Below are 26,965 nucleotides of genomic sequence, written 5' to 3' on the forward strand. Positions count from 1 at the left end.
CATGATGAAACCTTGTCTCTATTAAAAATACAAAATATTAGCTGGGCATGGTGGCACGTGCCTGTAATCCTAGCTACTCAGGAGGCTGAGGCAGGAGAATTGCTTGAACCAGGGAGTTGGAGGTTGCAGTGAGCCAAGATCGCACCAATGCCCTCCAGCCTGGTGACAGAGCAAGACTCGGTCTGAAAAAAAAAAAAAAAAATTAAAGTGGTAGGACAAAAATATCTAAGGTAGCCAGCCTTTTGGTGTTAAACAAGGTTTTAAGAAATTCTTAGATCTACCTAAAACCTAACTTCCGAGAACCCAGCAATGCTTTTTGTGTAGTTCCGACTCAAGAAATTTACTTAGTCAAGAGAACTTAGAATTTAATTTAGCACAGCTCTACAATTTATTCAGCTCTCCTCACCATTATCTCATAGAACTGTTAGAATTAAACAGGCTGAAGCAGATATTATTCATACTACCCCTTTTTATGATGAAGAAAAAAAGTAAAGTTCAAAAGACAATTTAAGACAAGCAAAATTAAAAATTCAGATACTCAGACTTTACAGTTCTTTCCATTACAATACTGATTTAAATGGTACATTAGGATTTGAAATTTTTATTGTTTAATGATGTTACTATTATACTACCTCTAAAATTTTTTGTTTGTTTTTCACAGTTGATCTGTACTTTGAAACCTAGGACTTAATTTTTTGGAATACAGTAATATAGTGGTTAAGAGCTTTAGGCATTGAACTCAGAAAAACCTAGGCTGAAGTTTAAGCCCTATCTAGAAGAGTTCCTAATTACTGTACTGTACTGTATTTATTCATTTTTTTTGTAGAGGCGGGGCGGGGCGGGGGGGGAGAGTGTCTCACTATGTTGCCCAGGCTAGTCTTGAACTCTCGGCCCTCAAGCAGCCTCTCACCTCAGCCTCCCAAAGAGCTGGGATAAAAAGGCGTCAGCCACTGTGCCTGGCTTATTATATTACTTTTAAATAAATACTGTTTGTAAGTAATACATCAGACCTCTGTGTGAAGGAAAGAAAGACTGTATATACCGTGTCTTTTTTTTTTTTTTTTTTTTGAGACAGAGTCTTGCTCTTTCGCCCAGGCTGGAGTGCAGTGGCTGGATCTCAGCTCACTACAAGCTCCGCCTCCCGGGTTTACGCCATTCTCCTGCCTCAGCCTCCCCAGTAGCTGGGACTACAGGCGCCTGCCACCTCACCCGGCTAGTTTTTTGTATTTTTAGTAGAGACGGGGTTTCACCGCGTTAGCCAGGATGGTCTCGATCTCCTGACCTCGTGATCCGCCCGTCTCGGCCTCCCAAAGTGCCGGGATTACAGGCTTGAGCCACCGCTCAAGAGCCACCATGTCTTATATATTACAAGCAATTAAAATTTTTCTTCATATTTAAGAGATTTTTACTTCACTTCTAAACAACAAAAGATTTAGCTTAAATTCATTACTTTAGTGCAGTCATATTCTTAATGCTTTTTAATAACTTTTCCTTTCTTTTTACTCAAATAATATATTAATAGATGGTGTATCAAAAATCGAATCTTTGTTTTTTAGAGATGGAGTCTCCCTTTGTCACCTAGCTGGAAGTGCAGTAGCTTCATCATAGCTCACTGTAGCCTCAAACTCCTGGGCTCAAGTAATCCTCCCCCACCTCAGCCTCCTGAGTAGCTGGAAAAATATAATCTTTCATTCATGAAGCTAACATTATAATCTACAGCAAATGGATAAAGAATTAAGACAGGTAGAAATATAATAACAATATTACCCATTTAAGTCTTTTTTCTTGAGATGGAGTCTTGCTCTGTCACCCAGGCTGGAGTGCAGTGGCATGATCTTGGCTCACTGCAACCTCCACCTCCGGGTTCAAGCAATTCTCCTGCCTCATCCTCCTGAGTGGCTGGGACTATAGGTGCGCACCACCAACGCCCTGCTGATTTTTGCATTTGTCTTTTTTATTACTTTTTTTTTCGAGACAGAGTCTCACACTGTTACCAGGCTGGAGTACAATGGCGCGATCTCGGCTCACTGCAACCTTCACCTCCCAGGTTCACACGATTCTCCTGCCTCAGCCTCCCGAGTAGTTAGGATTACAGGTGCACACCACCACACCCAGCTAATTACTTTTAGTAGAGACCGGTTTCACTATGTTGGCCAGACTGGTCTCGAACTCCTGACCTCGTGATCCACCTGCCTCAGCCCCCCAAAATGCTGGGATTACAGGTGTTAGCCACCGCGTCCAGCCTAATTTTTGTATTTTCAGTAGAGACAGGGTTTCACCGTGTTAGCCAGGCTGGTCTCAAACTCCTGACCTCAAATGATTCACCCACCTTGGCCTCCCAAAGTGCTGGGATTACAGAAGTGAGCCATCGCGTCTGGTTTTTAAAGTCATTTTTTAAATCTTCATTCCCAAAATATTCTCCCCAAAGTTGGTAATAAATAGATAAAATAAATTCTCCATGTAATTAGAAGACTGCTCAACTACAAATCATGACATTAATTGTGAATGTTAGGCAATACAAAGGAATTCCTACACATCAAAATAACCCAAGCAATGCCCTAGAGTGAAAATTCTGTTGTAGTATTATCTGGCTGCCCTGAGTTTCCCCTTGGTTTGAAAGCAGAGGGAAGAGGAGGAAGTGGTAGCAAGAGCTTACAAAGTCTATATTTGACATAACAACCTGAACACATTAAGGTGCCCTTTTTTGTTGTTGTTGTTGTGTTGTTGTTGTTGTTGTTTTGAGATCGAGTTTTCCTCTTGTTGCCCAGGCTGGAGTGCAATGGCATGATCTCCGCTCACTGCAACCTGCGCCACCCAGGTTCAAGTGATTCTCCTGCCTCAGCCTCCTGAGTACCTGGGATTACAGGCACGTGCCACCATGCCCAGCTAATATTTTGTATTTTTAATAGAGATGGGGTTTCATCATGTTGGCCAGGCTGGTCTCAAACTCCTGACCTCAGGAGATTCACCCGCCTCAGCCTCCCAAAGCACTGGGATTACAGGTGTGAGCCACTGCGCCCAGTCAGTTGCCTGTATATTTTTTTTATTTTTCTGAGACAGAGTCTTGCTCTGTTGCCCAGACTGGAGTGCAGTGGCACAATCTTGGCTCACTGCAAGCTCCACTTCCCGGGTTCATGCCATTCTCCTGCCTCAGCCTCCCGTGTAGCTGGGACTACAGGCGCCCGCATTGCGCCCGGCTGATTTTTTTTTTTTTCTATTTTTTAGTAGAGACAGGGTTTCACCATGGTCTCGATCTCCTGACCTCGTGATCCGCCTGCCTCGACCTCCCAAAGTGCTGGGATTACAGATGTGAGCCACCGCTCCCCGCCGGCAGTTGCCTGCATTTTTTTTTTTTTCTTTTTTGAGACAGTCTTGCTGCGTCGCCCAGGCTGGAGTGCAGTGGTGCAATCTTGGCTCACTGCAAGCTCCATCTCCCAGGTTCACGCCATTCTCCTGCCTCAGTCTCCCGAGTAGCTGGGGCCACAGGTGCCTGCCACCATGCCTGGCTAATTTTTTGTATTTTTAGTAGAGAAAGGGTTTCATCATATTAGCCAGGATGGTCTCGATCTCCTGACCTCGTGATCCGCCCGCCTCAGTCTTCCAAAGTGCTGGGATTACAGGTGTGAGCCACCACGCCCGGCAGTTGCCTGTATTTTTAAACAGCATTTTCCTTACTGACATCTGAAGCTTAAGATTTACCTGTGTTTCTTTCTCCCTACTTGACCCATTTCTTAGGATGTGAGGATTAATATATGGGAAGCACACAGTTTTACACCTGAGATGGTAAATGTTACTTATTGTTGTTCGTTAAATAAGCAACCATTATATGATTGAAATAGATCAGAAATTGATTAGAAATGATGTTCTAGTGCCAGGCACGGTGGCTCACGCCTGTAATTCCAGCACTTTGGGAGGCCAAGGCAGGCAGATCACTTGGCCTGGCCAACATGGTGAAACCCCGTCTCCACTGAAAATACAAAAATTAGCTAGGTGTAGTGTCAGGTGCCTGTAATCCCAGCTACTCTCAAGGCTGAGCCAGGGAGAATCACTCGAACATGGAAGGCAGAGATTGCAGTGAGCCAAGATTGCATCATTGTACTATAGCCTGGGTGGCAAGAGAAAAACTCCATCTTAAGAAAAAAAAAAAAAAAAGGTGTTCTATTGATTACAACAATCAGGAACTCTGGCTGGGTGCAGTGGCTTAATCCCAACACTTTTGGAGGCCAAGGCATGAGGACCGCTTGAGCCCAGGAGTTCAAGACCAGCCCCCTGGGCAACATAGTGAGACCTTCACTCTACAAAAAATTAACTAACTAAATAAAACACAATAATTAGAAACTCTTCTAGATAGCTCTCAAACCTCCAGCCTGAATTTTTCTGAGTTCAATGCCTAAAGCTCTTAATCACTGTATTCCAAAAATTAAACCCCAGGTTCCAAAGCACAGGACACCTGTGAAAAACCTATGTTTAACTCTCACATTACTTACAGAAATCTGTATTTCCCCATATTAACAATACACGACCTTATTCATTTACTTTGTAAATTGTCTCCAGATTCTCAGAGATCCTCTGTAGACCCTATGTGGGACAATTCTAGATATTTTACCCATTAGTCTATAATTTAGAACCTTGTAAATGACATAAATACAGTCCTAAATCACCACATTAATCAACGCAACTTTTTGGAAAATCTCTCTCTCTCTACCTGCACTTATCATTTCCTCAAAAAGTTTCTTATTTCTCGGCCGGGCGCGGTGGCTCAAGCCTGTAATCCCAGCACTTTGGGAGGCCGAGACGGGCGGATCACGAGGTCAGGAGATCGAGACCATCCTGGCGAACACGGTGAAACCTCGTCTCTACTAAAAAATACAAAAAACTAGCCGGGCGAGGTGGCAGGCGCCTGTAGTCCCAGCTACTCGGGAGGCTGAGGCAGGAGAATGGCGTAAACCCGGTAGGCTGAGCTTACAGTGAGCCAGAATCGCACCACTGCACTCCAGCCTGGGCGACAGAGCAAGACTCCGTCTCGAAAAAAAAAAAAAAAAAAGTTTCTTATTTCTCTAAGAAAGGAGACAGAAGGCAAGATTTAATATCAGGCCAGTGCAGTGGCTCACACTTGTAATCCTAGGGCTTTGGGAGGCCCAAGTGAGTGGATCACTTGAGGCCAAGAGTTTGAGATCAGCCTGAGCAACATGGTGAATCCTCACCTCTACTAAAAACACAAAAATTAGCAGGGCGTGGTGGCACGGGCCTGTAATCTGAGCTACTTGGGGGGCTGAGGCAGAAGAATCACTTGAATCCGGGAGTCAGAGTTGCAGTGAGCCAAGATCATGCCACCGCACTCCAGCCTGGGCGACAAAATATCAAATACAAAAGAAAATACACCAAATACTATGTATAACTTAAAGCTGCTTAATGCTTAAAAGAAATATAAAATATCCTGTTTCATTGTTCTTAAAGGTAGTTCTATTAATTATACACAACATTTTATTTGAAGTGAATGCCAGTTTACATTTTATTTATTTATTTATTTATTTATTTATTTTGAGATGGAGTCTCACTCTGTCACCCAGGCTGAGTGCATTGGCGTGAACTCGGCTCACTGCAACCTCCGCCTCTGGGGTTCAAGTGATTCTCTTGCCTCAGCCTCCTGAGTAGCTGGGATTACAGGCTACCACCACCACGCCCGGCTAATTTTTTTGTATTTTTAGTAGACAGGGTTTCACCATGTTGGCCAGGCTAGTTTCGAACTCCTGACCTCAGGTGATCCACTACCTTGGCCTCCCAAAGTGTTAGGATTACAGGTACCAGCCACAGCACCCTGCCTCAGCTTATATTTTAATCATTTAACTAAAATATTCTAACACTATAAGTATCTTTCTGATAAAGCAAAAGATTAGAAAATAGATTGGGAAGGCCGGGCGCGGTGGCTCAAGCCTGTAATCCCAGCACTTTGGGAGGCCGAGACGGGCGGATCGCGAGGTCAGGAGATCGACACCATCCTGGCTAACACGGTGAAACCCCGTCTCTACTAAAAATACAAAAACTAGCTGGGCGAGGTGGCGGGCGCCTGTAGTCCCAGCTACTCGGGAGGCTGAGGCAGGAGAATGGCGTAAACCCGGGAGGTGGAGCTTGCAGTGAGCTGAGATCCGGCCACTGCACTCCAGCCTGGGCGACAGAGCGAGACTCCGCCTCAAAAAAAAAAAAAAAAAAGAAAATAGATTGGGAATATTGAGGAGAAATAGCAATGAAATAAACTAGGCTGGGCATAGTGGCTCACTGTAATCCCAACACTTTGGGAGGCCGAGGCAGAAGAATGGTTTAAGCTCAAGAGTTTGAAACCAGTCTGGGCAACATAGTGAGATCTCTATCTCTACAAAAAATTAAAACCCAGCCAGGCATAGTGGCAGGCACCTGTGGTTTCTGCTACTTGGGAGGCTGAGGTGGGAGGGTTGCTTGAGCCCAGGAGGTCAAGGCTGCAGTGAACTATAATCTCACTACTGCAGTCCAGCCCTGGAGACTTGAGACCCTATCTCAAAAAAAAAATTTCTGGCCAGGCATAGTGGCTCACGCCTATAATCCCAACACTTTGGGAGGCCAAGGTGGGTGGATCACAAGGTCAGGAGATCAAGACCATCCCGGCTAACACAGTGAAACTCCTTCTTTACTAAAAATACAAAAAATTAGCTGGGCGTGATAGCACGCACCTGTAGTCCCAGCTACTCGGGAGGCTGAGGCAGGAGAATCGTCTGAACCTGGGAGGCTGAGGTTGCAGTGAGCCGAGATCACACCACTGCACTCCAGCCAGGTGACAAAGTGAGAATTCATTAAAAAGAAAGAAAGAAAAAAAAAAACCTTTCTACAGTGAAGATAGAATAGAGCCAAAATTACCCTAGATAATCCTCTTAATCTTCCATTAAATACATGGCCTGTATTTAGGGTATTTACTCCATCTCTCTATCCACTTGGTTTCTTCCTTTTTATTTATTTATTATTTTTTTTTATTTTGAGACAGTCTCGCTCTATCTCCCAGGCTGGAGTGCAGTGGCGCAATCTCCGCTCACTACAAGTTCCGTCTCCCGGGTTCATGCCATTCTCCTGCCTCAGCCTCCTGAGCAGCTGGGACTACAGGCACCCACCACCATGTCTGGCTAATCTTTTATATTTTTAGTAAAGACAGGGTTTCGTCGTGTTAGCCAGATGGTCTTGAGCTCCTGACCTCGTGATCTGTCCACCTTGGCCTCCCAGCATTTTGTTCTTTAAAAAAAAATTCAGGCCAGGCGTGGTGGCTCACCCCTGTAATCTCAGCACTTTGAGAGGTTGAGGCAAGCGTACTGCTTGAGCCTAGGAGCTTGAGACCAGCCTGGACAACATGGAGAAACCCCATCTCTACAAAAAAATCAGCCACGCATGGTGTAGCACACGTGTAGTCCCAGCTACTCAGGAGGCTGCAGTGGGAGGATCACCTGAGCCCAGGGAGGTCCAAGTTGCAGTGAGCCATTATTGTGCCACTGCATTCCAGCCTGAGCAACAGAGTAAGACCCTGTCTTAAAGAAAACAAATAAATTTCAAGTGGTCACAACACTGGAAAAAAATAACTTTCACACACAAAAAGTTTCTGCTGAACAAATATGCTCAAATGCTAGTTTCCTAACCAGTCCAAAAGGGCACTCTCATGCACTGCAAGGTGATGTGTATGTGTCAATATTTTGAGTTTCCTCACTCCTCTTTCTCAATTTCTGACCACAAACTGGTAACTTCATCAGATGACAGCCCAGAATAAACACACATGAAGAAATAAGCCACTCTACTCTTCTAAAAGTTAGCAGGGGCATACGTTTATAAAACAGACTCCAGCATTTTAAAAGTGTAACTTTAAAAATATAAGTTTAAAATGAGCTAGTTCAAAAACAATTATGCTAAAACAATCAGTTCCACAAATCATACCTGGAGCCAACTTTATTTTTAACTCTCACCACAAATGAGCTTTGAAATGGTTTTCATTTTAAATCACTTTGTCTGGACTCTTTTTTAACCTGAGTTTTTCTTTTCCCCTTCAAATCAATCATTGTTTTCTTCATCTAGTCAGCAACTGCTGATTTTTAAAATAAACAGACCTGGCCGGGCGCGGTGGCTCAAGCCTGTAATCCCAGCACTTTGGGAGGCCGAGACAGGCGGATCATGAGGTCAGGAGATCGAGACTATCCTGGCTAATACGGTGAAACCCCGTCTCTACTAAAAAATACAAAAAAAAAACTAGCCGGGCGACAAGGCGGGCGCCTGTAGTCCCAGCTACTCGGGAGGCTGAGACAGGAGAATGGCGTGAACCCGGGAGGCGGAGCTTGCAGTGAGCTGAGATCCGGCCACTGCACTCCAGCCTGGGTGGCAGAGCAAGACTCCGTCTCAAAAAAATAAAATAAAATAAAATAAAGTAAAATAAAATAAAATAAAATAAACAGGCCTGTATTCAAAGTACACCATTAACACAAGTACCATAACACACAATGTACAAATAAAATACGGTTTAGGAATGATTATTCAGATGGCCAAGTTAACAGTGGAGTTTAAAAAAAAAAAAAAAACCTACATAATGAAGTAGGAAGGAAGGGAGAAAAAATCACCTGGAAACACTAACAATTTCAACACTAATTTCTCTTTCACACTAAAGGCATTAATTTTCATAGTAAATCTTGCATATTCAACAAGTGGTTAAAAAAAATTAGCCCTCCTCAAAGATAAGGACACAGAATATAAGTGAATCATTCATTCTATACACTGGCATCACTCATTTGGGCAGAGATGTGTCCTCAAGAGAAGAGGTATTCCCCCATGTTTACATCTTACCAAAGCAATTTCAAGAAGTAACCATCTATATTAGCCAGATGTGGTGGTGCACACCTTTAATTCCAGCTACTTGGGAGGCTGAGGCAGGAGAATTGCTCGAACCCAGGAGGCAGAGGTTGCAGTGAGCCGAGATCACACCATTGCACTCCAGCCTGGGCAACAAGAGCAAAACTCAGTTTCAAAAAAAAAAAAAAAGAAAAAGAAAAATTCCCTAGTCTTTAGTGGTGCTCTCAATAGTAAACTTTAACAACTTCTAAGAGTTACAGTAAGACACCTGTAAAACTGATAATATCATTTGTTCTTCAGAAATTACTTTTAACCAACTTTTCAATAATAATTTTCTCAAAAGAAGGACATGTTTAAAATTTTTCCCTGGCCAGGCATGGTGATTCATGCCTGTAATCCCAGTAGGATAGCTTAAGCCAAGGAGTTCAAGACCACCCTAGGCAACAGTGACACCCCATCTTTTTTTTTTTTTTTTCTTTTTTGAGGAGGAGTCTTGCTCTGTCGCCGGGGCTGGAGTGCAGTGGCCGGATCTCAGCTCACTGCAAGCTCCGCCTCCCGGATTTATGCCATTCTCCTGCCTCAGCCTCCCAAGTAGCTGGGACTACAGGCGCCCGCCACCTCGCCTGGCTAGTTTTTGTATTTTTAGTAGAGACGAGGTTTCACCGTGTTAGCCAGGATGGTCTCGATCTCCTGACCTCGTGATCCGCCCGTCTCAGCCTCCCAAAGTGCTGGGATTACAGGCTTGAGCCACCGCGCCCGGCCGACACCCCATCTTTACAAAAATAAAACAAAATTGGCTGGGCATGGTGGCACATGCCTGTGGTCTCAGCTACTCAGGAGGTTGAGGCGGAGGATCACCTGAGCACAGGAGTTTGAGGCTGCAGTGAGCTATGAGTGTGCCACTGTACTCCAGCATGGGGGCCAGGGACTGACACACACACACACACACACACACACACATGCAGTTTTCACTTACACCATTAATTCATTAAAGCTCTAAATTATACCCTGCTGTTTTGCCAGAGGATAAAATAGTAAATGAAACACAAAAATATAACCTAGGGTAGGCCGAGCGCAGTGGCTCACGCCTGTAATCCCAGCATTTTGGGAGGTCAAGGTAGGTGGATCACAAGGTGAGGAGTTCGAGACCAGCCTGCCCAATATGGTGAAACCCCGTCTCTACTAAAAATACAAAAATAACTAGCCGGGCGTGGTGGCACATGCCTGTAATCCCAGCTACTCGAGAGGCTGAGGCAGGAGAACTGCTTGAATCTGGGAGGCGGAGGTTGCAGTGAGATTATGCCACTGCACCCCAACCCGGGTGACAGAGCGAGATTCCATCTCAAAACAAAAAAAAAAAATACATAACCTAGGGTTAGGAGCAAAGACTCACAACTGTAATCCCAACACTTTGGGAGGCCAAGGTGGGTGGAGTGCTTGAGCCCAGGAGTTCAAGATCAGCCTGGGCAACCAAGGGGGAACATCAACCCTACAAAAAAATTTTTTTAAATTAGCTGGGCAGCTGGGCACAGTGGCTCATGCCTATAACCCCAGCACTTTGGGAGGCCAAGGCGGGCGGATCATGAGGTCAGGAGTTCGAGACAAGTCTGGCCAACATAGTGAAATCCCGTATCTACTAAAAATAAAAAAAATTAGCCAGGTGTGGTGATGGGTACCTGTAATCCCAGCTACTCGGGAGGCTGAGGCAGGAGAACTGCGTGAACCCAGGAGGTGGAGGTTGCAGTGAGCCAAGATCACGCCACTGTACTCCAGCCCGGGCGACAGTGCGAGACTCTGTCTCAAGAAAAATTAGTTGGGCATGGTAGTTTTGCCTACAGTCCTAGCTACTCAGGAGGCTGAGACAGAAGGATAGCTTGAGTCCAGGAGGTCAAAGCTGCAGTGAGCCGTGACCGCACCACTGCACTCTAGCCTGGGTGACAAAATGAAACCCCATCTCAAAAAAGAAAATATAACCTACATAATTATATACCAAAGCATTGAAGAACTACATGTATTTCCTATATCTTATTATAATCCATCATCTAGTATAGGACATTGCACAAAATTAGGTATTCAAATATCTGCTGAATATTAATGGAGAAAAGTTAACAATTACAATATTTATCCTAACCCTTTTTCATGAATACCGAATCACTATCACATAAATCTAAAGAACCAGGCCGGGCGCGGTGGCTCAAGCCTGTAATCCCAGCACTTTGGGAGGCCGAGACGGGCGGATCACGAGGTCAGGAGATCGTAGACCATCCTGGCTAACATGGTGAAACCCCGTCTCTACTAAAAATACAAAAAAAACTAGCCGGGCGAGGTGGCGGGCGCCTGTATCCCAGCTACTTGGGAAGCTGAGCAGGAGAATGGCGTGAACCCGGGAGGCGGAGCTTGCAGTGAGCCGAGATTGCGCCACTGCACTCCAGCCTGGCGACAGAGCAAGACTCCGCCTCAAAAAAAAAAAAAAAAAAAAAAAAAAAAGAACCAGAATGCCTCTCTATAGACTGTAACCATCATAGAATGAAAGGAAAATAAAAATAAAGAGCACCATTCATTCAACAATTTCTAAGAATCTACTTTCAACTGTTAGCTGCTTTGAGGAATATAAAGTTCAGGAAGACATGGTCCTTGCATTCCAGAACCCCTTAAAGTAGAAGTAAAAACCACCACCGTTTAACAAAAATTGAGTATGTGCTAGGCACTGGGCTAAGAGCTTTCAGGAAGACAAGTAGGCCTACAACAAAATATTAAATTAAGGGTAGGGAGGATTCTTAAGAAAAGTACTATAAGAATCTGAAATGTGGAAAGGTCACTTCTAGCTTGAGTGGAAGAAGAGGTAGACAAGGATATTTCATTGTGTATTTGAGCTTAAAGGGGTAGTATTTCAACAGACTAACACAGAGGTAAAACAAAAACTAAAGTGTGCCCAGGGAATAAGTACAGACAAGCAGGTAAAGAAATGCGCCTGATGAAGGATACAGCCTTTCTTATTATATAACTTCATTTCCTTTTATTTTAAATCTTTACATTTAATGTCTTTACAAATGCACTCATTATAAATAGCAAGCCCTTCCACTTCTAAAATGTTTACCCTGCTTTGTTTTTTTTTTCTATAGCACTTAAACATTACATAAACTAGAGGGGGTCTTTTAACCCCTTCTTGGGATCTTTCCTTTCCTTTCCCCAATAACCAATTATTCTTCAGCGTGTTCCTACATGCTTATAATCTCATGCCAATATATACAGCTTTTTTGCAATAATGTCTTCTCCCAATATACTAATTTTTTAAGATACACGAATTAGGCTGGGTGTGGTGGCTCACACCAGTAATCACAGCACTTTGGGAGGCCGAGGCGGGTGGATCACCTGAGGTCAGGAGTTTGAGACCAGCCTGGCCAACATGGTGAAACCCTGTCTCTACTAAACATCCAAAAACAAAGTAGCCAGGCGTGGTGGCTCAGCCCGTAGTCCCAGCTACGCAGGAGGCTGAGGCATGAGAATTGCTGGAACCCGGGAGGCAAAGGTTGCAGTGAGCTGAGATCGCAATAGAGCGAGACTTGGTTTCAAAAAAAAAAAAAAAAGATACACGAATTGATCACAGAATACATGTTCAAGAGGGAGGGAAACAAATTTAAAATACAGGCCGGGCACGGTGGCTCATGCCTGTAATCTCAGCATTTTGGGAGGCCGAGGCAGGTGAATCACTTGAGGTCAGGAGTTTGACACCAGCCTGGCCATCGTGGTGAAACCCCATCTCTACTAAAAATACAAAATTAGCCAGGCGTGGTGGCACAGGCCTGTAATCTCAGCTACTCAGGAGGCTAAGGCAGGAGAATGGCTTGAACCCAGGAGGTGGAGGTTATGGTGAGCCGAGATCGCGCCACTGCACTCTAGCCTGGGCAACAAGAGTGAAACTCTGTCTCAAAAAAATAAATAAATAAATAAATGATACAAAAAATTAGCCAGGCAGGGTGATGAGTACCTGTAATCCCAGCTACTCAGGAGGCTGAGGCAGGAGAATTGCTTGAACCCAGGAGGCAGTCTGCAGTGAGCCAAGATCATGCCACTGCACTCCAACCTGGGAGACAGAGCAAGACTCCATCTCAAAAAATAATAATAATAATAAACAAAAATAAGCCGGGTGCAGTGACTCACACCTGTAATCCCAGCACTTTGGGAGGCTGAGGTGGGTGGATCATGAGGTGGATCATGAGGACCAGCCTGGCCAAGATGGTAAAACCCATCTCTACTAAAAATGCAAAAATTAGCTGGGTATGGTGGCAGGTTCCTGTAATTCCAGCTACTCAGGAGGCTGAGACAGACAATCACTTGAACCTGGGAGGCAGAGGTTGCAGTGAACCGAGATCACGCCAAATAATAGTAATAATAATAATAATAATAATAAACCAAAACTATGGAAAAATACCAAAAGCTTAAAATAACCTATAGATGACAAATGTGAACATTGTAGACATGTATCCAGTCTTTTTTTTTTTTTTTTTTTGAGACAGGATCTCACTCTGTTGCCCAAGCTGGAGTGCAGTGAGAAGGAAGATCATGGCTCACCACAGCCTCAACTTCCTGACCTCAAGTGATCCTCCCGCCTCAACCTCTCAAGTAGCTAGAACTACAGGTGCACCCATGCCCAGCTAAATTTTGTTTTTTTGTTTTTGTTTTCTTTCTGTAGAGATGAGAGCTTGCTATGGTGCCCAGGCTGGTCTCAAACTCCTGGGCTCAAGTGATCCTCCTGCCTCAGCCTCACAAAGTGCTGGGATTATAGGTATGCTCTACCTTGCCCTGACTCCGTATTTTCCATGCACAGATACATATTGTAAATATTTTTCTTAAAAAAATATGAGGTCTTACTTAACATATTTTAGTGCTGTTTTCACTCAATATGCAGTTGACCCTTCCCAACACGCATTGAACTGTGCAGGTCCACTTATATGTGGATTTTTTTTCCCAGCACTTTGGGAGGCTAAGGTGGGCGGATCATAAGGTCAGTAGTTTGAGAACAGCCTGGCCAACACAGTGAAGCCACATCTCTACTAAAAATACAAAAATTAGCTGGGCGTGGTGGCGGGTGCCTGTAATCCCAGCTACTCGGGAGGCTGAGGCAAGGAATCACTTGAACCCAGGAGGCAGAGGCTGCAGTGAGCCAAGTTTGCACCACTGCACTCCAGCCTGGGCGACAGAGCTAGACTCAGTCTCAAAAAAAAAAAAAAAATCAAAACTTATGCATACGCTTACAGACCATACAACACCATTTGCACAGACACACATTCGCAGTTGAGAGAAATGTAAACAAATGTTAAGATGCAGTATATAAATAACTGCAGCCAGGTGCAGTGGCTCACATCTGTAATCCCAGCACTTGGGGAGGCAAAGGCGGGTGGATCACTGGAGGTCAGGAGGTCGAGATCAGCCCGTCCAACATGGTGAAATCCCGTCTCTACTAAAAATACAAAAATTAGCTGGGCGTGGTGGCGGGTGCCTGTAATCCCAGCTACTCGGGAGGCTGAGGCAAGGAATCACTTGAACCCAGGAGGCAGAGGCTGCAGTGAGCCAAGTTTGCACCACTGCACTCCAGCCTGGGCGACAGAGCTAGACTCAGTCTCAAAAAAAAAAAAAAAAATCAAAACTTATGCATACGCTTACAGACCATACAACACCATTTGCACAGACACACATTCGCAGTTGAGAGAAATGTAAACAAATGTTAAGATGCAGTATATTAAATAACTGCAGCCAGGTGCAGTGGCTCACATCTGTAATCCCAGCACTTGGGGAGGCAAAGGCGGGTGGATCACTGGAGGTCAGGAGGTCGAGATCAGCCCGTCCAACATGGTGAAATCCCGTCTCTACTAAAAATACAAAAAATTAGCCAGGTGTTGTGCAGCTACTCGGGAGACTGAGGCAGGAGAATCACTTGAACCCAGGAGGTAGAGGTTGCAGCGAGTGCAGTGAGCCAAGATTAAGCCACTGTATTCCAGCCTGGGCAACAGAGTGAGACTCCATCTCATAAATAAATAAATAAATAAATAACTGCATAAAACTAACTGATGTTGGCTGGGTGAGATAGCTCATGCCTATAATCCTAGCATTTTGGGAATCTGACGGAGGTCAATTGCTCGAGGCCAGGAGTTTGAGACCAGCCTGGGCAACAGGGTAAAATCCCATCTCTACTAAAAATACAAAAATTAGCTGGGTTTAGTGGCACAAGCCTGTAATCCTAGTTACTTGGGAGGCTGAGGCAGGAGAATCGCTTGAACCTGGGAGGCGGAGGTTGCAGTGAGCTGAGATCTTGCCACTGCACTCCAGCCTGGGTGACAGAGTGAGACCTTGCCTCAAAACAAAACAAACCTGTTGTACACACGAATTACTATAGTAATTTCATAGCCACCTCTTCTTACTATTGCAGTGAACTCAAGTGTTACAAGTTGCAAGTATCCACTTAAAAGGCCTTGTGTCCCTGTGAGCAGTAGGTCTCTCCAGTAAATTTCCTATTGCAGTAAAAAGTGGTATTTCTTGGCTAGGCACACTGGCTCATTCCTGTAATCCCAGCACTTTGGGAGGCCGAGCTGGTGGATCACTTGAGGTCAGGAGTTCGAGACCAGCCTGGCCAACATGATGAAACCCTGTCTCTACTAAAAATATAAACATTAGTCAGTCGTGGTAGTGAGCGCCTGCAATCCCAACTACTAGAGAGGCTGAGGAAGGAGAATCGCTTGAACCCAGGAGGCAGGGGAGAGCTGAGATCACGCCATTGCACTCCAGCCTGGGCGACAGACCCAGACTATGTCTCAAAAAAAAAAAAGTGGTCTCTCATGGGTCTTCTGTATTTGTCATCACGTACAGTACAATACCATAAACTCTGAAAAACAACATGGGTCCCATATGAAATGCCACTAGTGACGCTGGAAGCACTCCCAAGAAGCAAAGAAAAATCATGACATTATAATAAAAAGTTGAACTGCTTGACTTATACAGTAGATACAGGTCAGCAGCTGCGACTGTCGGCCATTTCAGACAGACTATTCATATTTTCTTTTTCTTTTTATTTTTGAGAGACAGCATCTTGCTCTGTTGCCAAGGCTAGAGCACCATGGCACAATCATAGCTTATTGCAGCCTCCAACTCCTGGACTCAAGAAAGCCTCTCTCCTCAGCCTACCAAGTAGCTAGAACTACAGATGCATACCACATGCCTGACTAGTATTTTCGGTATTATTATTTTTACTATTTTAGAGATGGGGGGTGTCTCACTATGTTGCCCAGGCTGGTTTCGAACTCCTGGGCTCAAGCAATCCTCCCTCTTTCGCCTCCCAAAGTGCCAGGATTACAGGCATGAGCCACAGAGGCTGGCCCTAAATACATTTTAGAATAAAAGAGTATGAGAGGCCGGGCACAGTGGCTCATGCTTATAATCCCAGCATTTTGGGAGGCCAAGGCGGGAGGATTGCTTGAGCTCAGCAGTTCGACATCAGCCTGGGCAACATGGCAAAACCCCCATCTCTACAAAAATTACAAAAATTAGCTGAGTGTGGTGGCACACACCTGTAGTCCCAGCTACTCAAGAGGTTCAGGAGGGAAGATGGCTTGTGCCTGGGAGGTCAAGGCTACGATGAGCGGAGATCACACTACTGCACTCCAACCTGGGCGACAGAGTGAGACTCTGTCACTCACAACACAAAGGGTATGAGTATAAAGTAACTACAACTATGTGTATCAATTTACAGAAAAACTTTATTTTTTTTTTCTGCTTATTTTTCTTCTTACACCTCACAAGGATGAAAGAAAACAGTGTTCTTTTTAAAAAGATGTCATTAATTGTGTAATTAATTTATCTCTTTGAAGAACATTACACACAGGTTTAAGAGGGAGGAAAAACCCCATGAGATCCAAATATAGTGAAATCCAAAGGTTCTGTTTGGCCCACTAGATCTAAGTAGCAATAAGAAGAAAAGGAGGGCCAGGCACAGTAGCTCATGCCTGTAATCCCAGTACTTTGGCAGGCTAAAATGGGAGGATCAACTGACGCCAGGAGTTCAAGACTAACCTGGTAAACATAGTGAGACTCCCTCCATCTCTAAAATAGTAAAAATAATAATTTTTTAAAATGCAAAAAGAAAAGCCTACAACCACTTCACAGTCGTTAGGATTGTTATTTTATTTATTTATTTTTGAGACGAAGTCTCACTCTCGTGGAGTGCAATGGTGCGATCTCAGCTCACTGCAACCTCTGCCTCCCAGGTTCAAGCGATTCTCCTGCCTCAGTCTCTCAAGTAGCTGCGATTACAGGCATGTGCCACCACGCCCGGCGAATTATTTTTGTATTTTTAGTAGAGACGGGGTTTTACTATGTTGGCCAGGCTGGTCTCGAACTCCTGACCTCAGGTAATCCGCCTGCCTCGGCCTCCAAAAGTGCTGGGATTACACGCATGGGCCACCGTGCCCGGCCCAGGATTGTTATTTTAAAAATTAAAAAAGAAAAACAAAAAAAATTAAAAAAGAAAAAATAACAAGTGTTGGAAAAGATGCAGCAAAACTGGAACCCTTGTGCTTTGCTGGTGGGAAATGTAAAATGGTGCAGTCACTGCGTAAAACAGTTTGCAGTTCCTCAAAAAGTAAACACAGAATTACCATATGATCCAGTAATTCTACTCTTATGCATATACCCTAAGGCACTGAAAGCAGGGGCTCAAACTGATATTTGTACACCAATGTTCACTGCAGCATTATTCACAACAACCAAAAGGTGGAAATAATCCAAGTGTCCATCATTGATGAGATAAACAAAATGATATACAATGAAGTATTATTCAGCCACAAAGAGGAATAAAATACTAATACAAGCCACCACCACACGGATAAACCTAAAAAATGTGCTAAGTAAAATAAGTCAGACAAAAAAGGACAGACAGCGTATGACTCCCCTTATATGAGGTACCTGGAATAGGCAAATTCGTAGAGAGAAAGTAGAATAGGGGTTACGAGGAACTGGGCATAGTGAGGAATGAGGGGTTCTTACTTAATGAGTACTGTTTCTGTTTGAAGTAATGAAAAGGTTCTGGAAACAGGTAGTGGGGATGGTTTTAAGACATTGTGAATGTTGTTAAATGTCACTGGATTGTAGATACACACACACACACACACACACACACATACCACCTCCAAACCCCCACTCCTCCAACTTACATAAGACAGCCTAGGGGTCCATTTTGCATTGTCAGGCAATACTAGGTAATACAAGCCAGGGAAATCACAATCTCTCCTCTCAAAATCACACTACAATTCTACACCAGACTAAGGTAAAAAACGGTAGAGTATTATTTATCCCCCCATTCTCTCTGGGTATAACTTTCTTCCATATCTAAAACCTATGAATACAAAAGGAAACAGCCAGCATGGTAACAGCTGCTTGAGCTAAAGAGTCAGTGAGCAGATAAAGCAGGCAAATATCATCAAGCCGCTAGTAGGCAGAACCTAGAGCACTCTACATATAATGCCCAATAGAGGGAGAAGCTTAAGTAAGGTAGCTCCTGCAACAGATAGGTCCTAAGTTACAAAGTTCTAAGTTTGAATTTAGTAAGTATAGCCTCTTTACTGTAAGCATTTTGTAGAGATGGCAGTAGTGAAACTAAATCCGTAAGTGATTAACCTCTGATTAATGTTTGCTGTGTAAGACAAGGTTTTAAGAACTGGAGATATATAAACAAGAGTTAAGACATGCCCCACTGGAAATATATAAGAATAGGACATGACCCACTTTTAAACAGAGACATAAGACATCTATACAAAAAATTCAACTTGGCCACTGCGGTGGCTCACGCCTGTAATCCCAACATTTTGGGAGGCTCAGACGGGTGGATCACCTGAGGTCAGGAGTTCGAGACCAGCCTGGCCAACATGGTGAAACCCCATCTCTACCAAAAATACAAAGTTTAGCCGGGCTTGGTGGCAGGTGCCTGTAATCCCTGCTACTTGGGAGGCTGAGACAGGAGACAGAGGTTGCAGTGAGTCAAGATCACGTCACTGTACTCCAGCCTTCGTGACAAGAGTGAAATGTCCTCTCGGGGAGGTGGGCGGGGCAGAGGAATAGGTAAAAGTAAGGAAATGTCAGCCTCTCTCAATTAGATAAGGTCCTTGAAGATAGGAACTTGCCTTATGCTGCACCAAGTGCACTGGCCTGCACCTAACAGAGGCTTAAAATACTGGCTTTTGATTTCCACTAAACATTATACTATGAGAAAGCAATGTAAGTAAGACACGGAGGCAAGAATTGTATATACTTAGTCTGGTATCCAGGGAGAGCCTGGAAGATTTGAGCAAGAAAATAAGGCCAGCACATCTACCCTTAAATATTCTTGTGTCATCACAAAATAGGATACGATACATAAGAATTCATATTTCCCTCCGTGAAAGGAAGCTGGGTAGCTAGAGAACAAAGGGGAACATAGAATTACTATACACAACATAACTTTCTATATCCTTTAAATTTTGTGGTATGTGACCTTATTACTTACTCAAAGAAAACAATATTTCTTTTTTATTTTTTGAGACAGAGTCTTGCTCTGTCACCCAGGTTGGAGTGCAGTGGCGCGATCTCAGCTCACTGCAAGCTCCGCCTCCCGGGTTCCCGCCATTCTCCTGCCTCAGCCTCCCGAGTAACTGGGACTACAGGCGCCCGCCACCTCGCCCGGCTAGTTTTTTGTATTTTTTTAGTAGAGACGGGGTTTCACCGTGTTAGCCAGGATGGTCTCGATCTCCCGATCTCGTGATCCGCCCGTCTCAGTCTCCCAACGTGCTGGGATTACAGGCTTGAGCCACCGCGCCTGGCCAACAATATTTAATTCTTAAGAATTTCCAGGCAGGGGCCAGGCGCAGTGGCTCACACCTGTAATCCCAGCACTTTGGGAGGCCGAGGTAGGCGGATCACCTAAGGTCAGGAGTTCGAGACCAGTCTTGATGGTACCATCATGGAGAAACCCCATCTCCACTAAAAATACAAAATTAGCTGGGCATGGGGGAGCATGCCTGTAATCTCAGCTACTCAGGAGGCTGAGGCGGGAGAATCGCTTGAACCCAAGAGGCAGAGGTTGCGGTGAGCTGAGATCGTGCACCATTGTACTCTACTGGGCAACAAGAGCGAAACTCCATCTCAAAAAAAAAAAAAATGTGCATAATTAAATGGCCTTTATTATATTCACAGTTGTGGATCCATCTCCATAACTACAAAACACTTTTATCACCAAAAAAAAAAAAAAAAACCCCATCACAGTCACTGACCATTCCCTACATCCCTCAGCCCCTAATCTACTTTCTGTCACCAAGGATTTTCCTATTCTGGACATTTTACATAAATGGCATAATTCAATATGTGGTCTTTCCTGCATGGTTTTACTTAGTATGTTTTCAAGGTTCTTCCATGTTGTAGTATACATCAATATATCCTTTCGTTTTATTACTAAGTAACATTCCATCATATAGCAGCGCCCCCCATATCCACAGGGAATATGTTCCAAGACTACCAATGAATGCCTGAAAACAAAAACTGTATATACTATGTTTTTTCCTATACATACATGCCCATGATCAAGTTTAACATATAAATTAGGCACAGTAAGAGATTAATTATAATAATAAAATGGAACAATTATAAGAACATACTATCATAAAAGCTATGTGAGGGCTGGGTGTGGTCGCTCATGCCTGTAATCCCAGCACTTTGGAAGGCTGAGGCAGGCGGATCACCTGAGGTAGGGAGTTTGAGACCAGCATGACCAACATGGTGAAACCCTGTCTCTACTAAAAATCCAAAATTAGCCAGGCGTGGTGGCACATGCTTGTAACCTCAGCTACTCAGAAGGCTGAGGCAGGAGAATCACTTGAACCCAGGAGGCAGAGGCTGTGGCGAGTCAAGATCGTGCCATTGCACTCCAGCCTGGGCAACGAGAATGAAACTCCATCTCAAAAACAAAAACAAACAAACAAAAAATTGATTGCCACTGCCTGCTGCTTCCCATTTATTAACAAAAAAAGTAAACAACTTCTAAATCATAAAGATTTTAAAACTGTAAACTAGCTTTAGGATTGTTAATCCCCACCCAGTAAAATTCCTTAGAATCTGGTCTAAAAATAAAACCATGTGTCAAGTGTTCCTCAAAAAATACTATGTGCACTGATTGGAATGTGATGCCAGTTAACATACTTTGTAAGTAATTTGCCAAACTTTAGATAGTCTAGGCCAAAACCAGTAACAAAGAAACAACACCCACTTGACACTTTCCTTGGTTAAGCTGAGATTCTAGGGGTCATTTTAGAAGAAAGGCAAACATCTGAAATTAACTAAAATCATTTAGAGCTACGCAAGTCATTCTGGGAGAAAAGAAGTTACAAAATGACTCACACATTGTAAAATTAAAGATGAAACCTTAATGTGTAATTAAGGAATTTTTACTTACAACTCTAAGGCAAGAAAAAAATACCCAGCCATTACTATCGTGAGAATTACAAGGCAAGATGCCTGGGCGAGCCTGTAATGCCAGCACTTTGGGAAGCCGAGGAGGGTGGATCACTTGAGGTCAGGAGTTTGAGACCAGCCTGGCCAACATGGTGAAATCTCCTCTCTACTAAAAATACAAAAATTAGCCAGGCGTGGTGGCCAGCGCCTGTAATCTCAGCTACTCAGGAGGCTGAGGCAAAAGAATCCCTTGAACCTGGGAGGCGGAGGTTGCAGTGAGCCAAGATTGCACCACAGCACTCCAGCCTGGGTGATAGCGCCAGATTTCGTTTCAAAAAAATACAGGCAAGATAAGTTAGCCCTATACCAAAAGTATCGACTGAACAGCAACACAAATATCTAGTATTACATTTTGAACCCAGTCAGATGAGCAATTAGGAATTCTACCCTCCCATACGCATACCAATAAAAGACCTAAACAACCTCATTCTAAATAAACCCAGTGTTCTCTGATTTTCCAATTAATTTACTCAAGGTAAGCAATTTTCCACCTCACGGTCATTTGTTTTGAAGAAATGACTCCCACGATCTGCGCAACTTAAAAACAAAAAACTAAGTCAAACCTCAATTTCATGGTTTCATAAACCTCCTCACTGTCACATTAGTACATTGCCTTTCAAAGGCAGTATTTAAAATTCTCTTCTGCAAGTCAACATTAAGGCATGCTGTTTGGCTAACAAGCTCCTCCCAAGATCAAGATTATTATGTATGGCCTATTATGTTCCTAACATGCAAACAAAAGTACTCCCTCATGTAACATTTTTTTAGGCAGTAGGTTACTAACAAAGATTTACCTGAAATTTAAATGTAGAATCATACATTTACTACTAATAGACTACCTGAAATAGTAGTTTAAAGTTATCAATTGTATTTTTCATTTCCTAAATATTCCAGTGCTCCTGGAAAAGTCAAATTTAACTTACAAGAAGTTGTTTAATCTTCAGAGCAAACAAATGGAATAAGCTAAAAGCAACTAGTCTCAGAGCAACTGTTACATAATACTTGATGCTTAACGTTCTTCATCTTTTAGATACTTTTCATCAGAAATTACCAGCTTAATTTGCTTCTCACTGTTTTTTTTCAGCTAAACTAAATCCCATAAAATATGCTCAAGCCTTCCATTGAAGGCACACTTTTTTTTTTTTTTTTTTTGAGACAGGGTATCTGTCGCCAACACTGAAGTACAGTGACATGAACACTGCTCATTGCAACCTCAACCTCCCTGGGCTCAGGTGATCCTTTCACCTCAGCCTCCCAAGTTGCTGGGACTACAGGCATACTACACCACACCCTGCTAATTTTTTCTTTTTTTGTGTATGCATTTTTTGTAGGGACAGGTTTTCACCATGTTGCCCAGGCTGGTCTCAAACTCCTGAGCTCTAGCAGTTCACCAGCCTCAGCCTCCCAAAGTGCTGGGCTTACAGGCATGAGCCACCACAAGTGGCTGATGTTTTTACAACTACCGACAAGACTTTAACAAAGGAATTCCACTATAATTTATAACCACGAAACACCACATATCACCCAGGCACGATGGCTCACGCCTGTAATCCCAGCACTTTTTGAGTCCAAGGCAGGTGGATCAGGAGTTCAAGACCAGCCGGGCCAATATGGCGAAACCCCATCTCTACTAAAAATATAAAAATTGGCTAGGCGTGGTGGCAGGTGCCTGTAGTCCCAGCTACTTGGGAGGCTGAGGCAGGAGAATGCTTAAACCTGGGAGACAGAGGTTACAGTAAGCCGAGATCGTGCCACTGCACTAAAAAAAAAATCACATATCTTTAAAAGATAAGCCTTTAGTACAGAAACAGTAACAGGTTTATTTTTCCAAGTATCCCAGCATTCAACTGGGTCAAATGTTTATGCTGCATTTTAAACAGCTTAGCCCTTCAGTGATAAGGGTAAAAACAAGTCAAAATAATCCTGAATGTTCTTCAGTGGTATATAATCACCACAACAAAAGCAAGGTTTAGGAACTGCAACTGAAGTCTGTTAATTCCATAATAGTCACTTTAGCATAAACATTAATCACAGTATTATACCTATTTTAGGAAGATTATGTTTATGGGGATAAAGATTTTATAACAGGTTGTTATCCAAGAAGTCAATACCAAGAAATAGTTTTAAAAATACACTTATTAATCTAAAAATACATCCTACACATTTTTTGGATGCTTGTTTTCTAGAGTCGTCCAATTTCTGTAAGACTGGGGAGTACATTATTTATATTTAAAATTTAGGCCAGGCACAGTTGCTCACGCCTGTAATTCCAGTGAGGCCATGGGAGGCCAAGGTGGGCAGATCACTTGAAGTCAGAAGCTCGAGACCAGCCTGGCCAATACAGCGAAACCCCATCTCTACTAAAAATACAAAAATCAGCTGGATGTGGTGATGTATGCCTGTAATCCCAGCTACTCGGGACGTTGAGGCAGGATAACTGCTTGAATCAAGGAGGCGGAGGTTGCAGTGAGCCGAGATTGCACCACTGCACTCCAGCCTGGGCAACAGAGTGAGACTCTGTCTCAAAAAAATAAAAAATAATGGGATAATAAAACAAATATTAGGAGAGTGTTTTACATTTATAAAGTTAACATTTTTGTGAGCAAGTATAACTTTAAGAGAATTTTTTGCAAGAATCCCCAGGAATATATGAGTTCAATTCATTCACCACTGTGTAAGTGCAAAACATTTGATATAAAACACGTATCAAAAATGTTCTGCTGGCCAGGCACAGTGGATCACACCTGTAATTTCAGCACTTTGAGAGGCTGAAGCTGAAGGATCACTTGAGCCCAAGAGTTCTATTGAAGGCATACTTTTTAGACCAGTCTGGCCAACACAGTGCGACCCCCTCTCTATTATTAAAAACAACAAAAAAGTTCTGCCTGGCCAGTGACTCACCCCTGTAATACAGCAAGCACGTTGGGAGGGAGAGGTGGAGGCAGAAGCATCACCTGAGCCCAGGAGTTTGAGACCAGCCTAGGCAACAGGGCCAGACTCCATCTCTACTAATTTTTTTTTTTTTTTAATTAGCCATGTGTGGTAGCACCTGTCTGTAGCCCCAGCTACTCAGGAGGCAAAGGCAGGAGAACTGCTTAAGCCCAGGAATTAGAGGCTGCAACTGAGCTATGATCATGCCACTGCACTCTAGCCTGGGTGACAGAGTGAGATCCTGTTCCTTAAAAAAAAAAAAAAAAAAAAAGTTTTAATTGTTCTGAAAAAACTAAAAAAACTAAAAAGCCATTAAATTTAACAAACTAAACCTTTTCCATCGCTATCAGCTTCAACATCAACAAAGGGAGAAAACTATCAGCAAGAATAAAGATTCAGCAAATCATGTACAATAATCCAAATTCAATTAGTTCACCATCTACAACAAAACCCCCCTCACAATTCTAGCAACTTTTATTTTTCTCTCATCTCTCACCATTTCCTTCCTGCACCCCAGGCAATTTGCTGCTCCCCAAACTCATCCCAACTCCCACATGTCTCTAAGCCTTTGTACCAGCTGTTCCCTGAGTTCCTCCTCACCTGGTGAGCACTTACTCACCGGTCTTTCAAAACTCGACGCTTAAGTCTCCTCGAGTGTAGAAGCTTCCTCAACTCCTCCCCAAGCAAAACTAACTGTTCTAAATCCCCACAACACTTGGTAAGCCAATTCTTATCACAATGCATTGTTTTCATGCCTTAGGAGCGCAGGGAGGGCAGAATCTCTCCACTCAGCCCACAGAGGACCAGGCAAGCAGAAACGCTCAATGAACGTGCCTTGAATTCATTTCCTACTTAGATTAAGTGACCCCCTAGAACCCGTTCACATCTCAAGGAGACACATAAGTTCCTATCCTTCTTCTCACCACAGAATGAATACCAGGGGCACACCCAGAGCCCTAGAAAGAGAACAATGAATGAACACGGCCGCCTCGCCTCTCACGACGTCTCAAACTCCTCTCTCTTGGGTATCGACTCGCTCGCAGAGCCTCAGCAGCTGCAGAGCTGAAGCGTCCCGGCGGCTCTCGCTTCACACAAAAGGCAGCCCTGGCTCTTCATTCCAAAGCGTCCTGAGGCCAATCCTCTATAAGCATCCCAAGACTTTCACTAATAACCCACAGAGTCCTGATACCCAAGGCTAGTCCTGATATCCAAGAAGAGACCCCTGTGACTTTGTGGTAGGGCACTGGCCAGTTTCCTCCTCTCTTACCCGATTCCTCACGTCCTCCCTAAAAAGATGTCACTTGACTGAAGTATCCTGAGAAAGGTTGCGTGCAAGCCCGGGTCCCACAATCGACGGCCCAAGAGAAAAGGAATTGGCCCATCCAAGTGACAACAGATATGGGGCAGCTCTGGGCGGATTTTCCCACCGCCAAATAATGAGGAATGCGCACTGGCACAGGGGTGGCGTTGGCACGTTTCCGCAAAACACAAGGAAATTTGAGTGGGATGTGGGAACTAGGCTCGCCGGCCATGACACCGGACTCCGGGGCCCCCGCCCAACGCTACCCGGGGTGACAGCGGCCTGGCCCAAGCCCTCCGCCCGGCAGCCGCGGGGCCGCTCCATCAGCGCCACATAGGCCCGCTCGCCCTGGAAGCCGGTCCCTCAGTCCCGCCGCCCGGCTCCCCCGGCATCCACGATCCGGCCCTGCCACCTACCTGAGGGAGCCAGGCCGCCCCAACGTCCTGTCGTCCGGTGGCAGCTTCTCGTCCGCTCCTCCTCCCCGCGGCGGGTGAGGGAGCGGGAGGCGGTCACATTTGGCGCGTCCCCAGCCCAGGGGACGGAGCCCCAAGTAGCCCCCGCATCCTAGCACACGCGCTCCGTGCCTCAGGGCACGCGCCCCAAAGCCCGGCCAGCTGACCCTTTTCGGGGCCCAAGGAATGCAGCAAAAAACCCTTCCCACCTCACAATCGTTCTCCTCTTACTCCCGCCATCTAAGATGGCGGCCCAAGCGCCCGCGATTAAGACTCTCGGGCGGCCACGGCAAGCGAGCCCTCGACTCGGTGCTCGTCCTCCCGACCTGCGACGCCACCGGCTCTCCGCTTCTGCGCTAGCCCTCCTGGCAGTCGACTTCTAACTTGGCTCGGGCATCCATCGCTCTGGCCTGAACACAGGCCCCGCCCCCGGGGCGTGGGCTCGCGATCTGGTGGCCGCCATTTCGGAGCAGAAGAGGTTAGGCGATGCTGACTTAATCTCAGGAGGGGCACTCGGTAATCGAGAAGAGCCGGCTTTCGGCCAGCCAGGAGTGGCCAGAGGCCTAGAAGGGGAGAGGAAGGCCTGCCTGCCAGCATTGCAAGGCCCAGCGATCACCAGACGTGCCCCAGGACACAGAGCACAGTGTCCAACTTTGACGCATCCTCTCCGGAGTCGGACACTTTAATGCCAAATCACGGCTCCGGCACTTGACAGCTATGTGGACAGTCCCTGAACCTTAAGCGGTCTTTTCCTCGTGTGTAAATTGGGGGTTCATTTTTTTCCCCCCATCACATTAGCAAAGCGTTAGAAAAACTGATAATATTGATCCAAGGTACATTGAAACCTGTTGTGGGCCCTCTCAGTGCTATCATAGAGTGGGACTTGGACATTTTAAAAGTATATATA

The 26,965-nt window shown here is 44.6% G+C and overlaps 1 protein-coding gene across 5 annotated transcripts in view; it reads right to left on the reverse strand.

The window, feature by feature from the left end:
• Positions 1-26,411, reverse strand: part of RAF1 (Raf-1 proto-oncogene, serine/threonine kinase) — an 86,108-nt gene extending 59,697 nt beyond the window's left edge. For 3 of the 5 annotated variants that reach the window (XM_033210723.1, XM_033210727.1, XM_033210728.1), the window contains exon 1: positions 26,023-26,406. The gene's annotated coding sequence lies outside the window, so the exon portion shown is untranslated. Of the gene's footprint in view, positions 1-8,841; positions 8,994-26,022 lie in introns of all 5 variants that reach the window. The other 2 variants (XM_033210724.1, XM_033210726.1) reach the window with 2 other exon arrangements.
• Between the last annotated feature and the right edge of the window lie 554 nt (positions 26,412-26,965).

Source organism: Trachypithecus francoisi, unplaced genomic scaffold (assembly GCF_009764315.1).
Source record: "Trachypithecus francoisi isolate TF-2019V2 unplaced genomic scaffold, Tfra_2.0 Lachesis_group0, whole genome shotgun sequence".
Lineage (NCBI taxonomy): Eukaryota > Metazoa > Chordata > Mammalia > Primates > Cercopithecidae > Trachypithecus > Trachypithecus francoisi.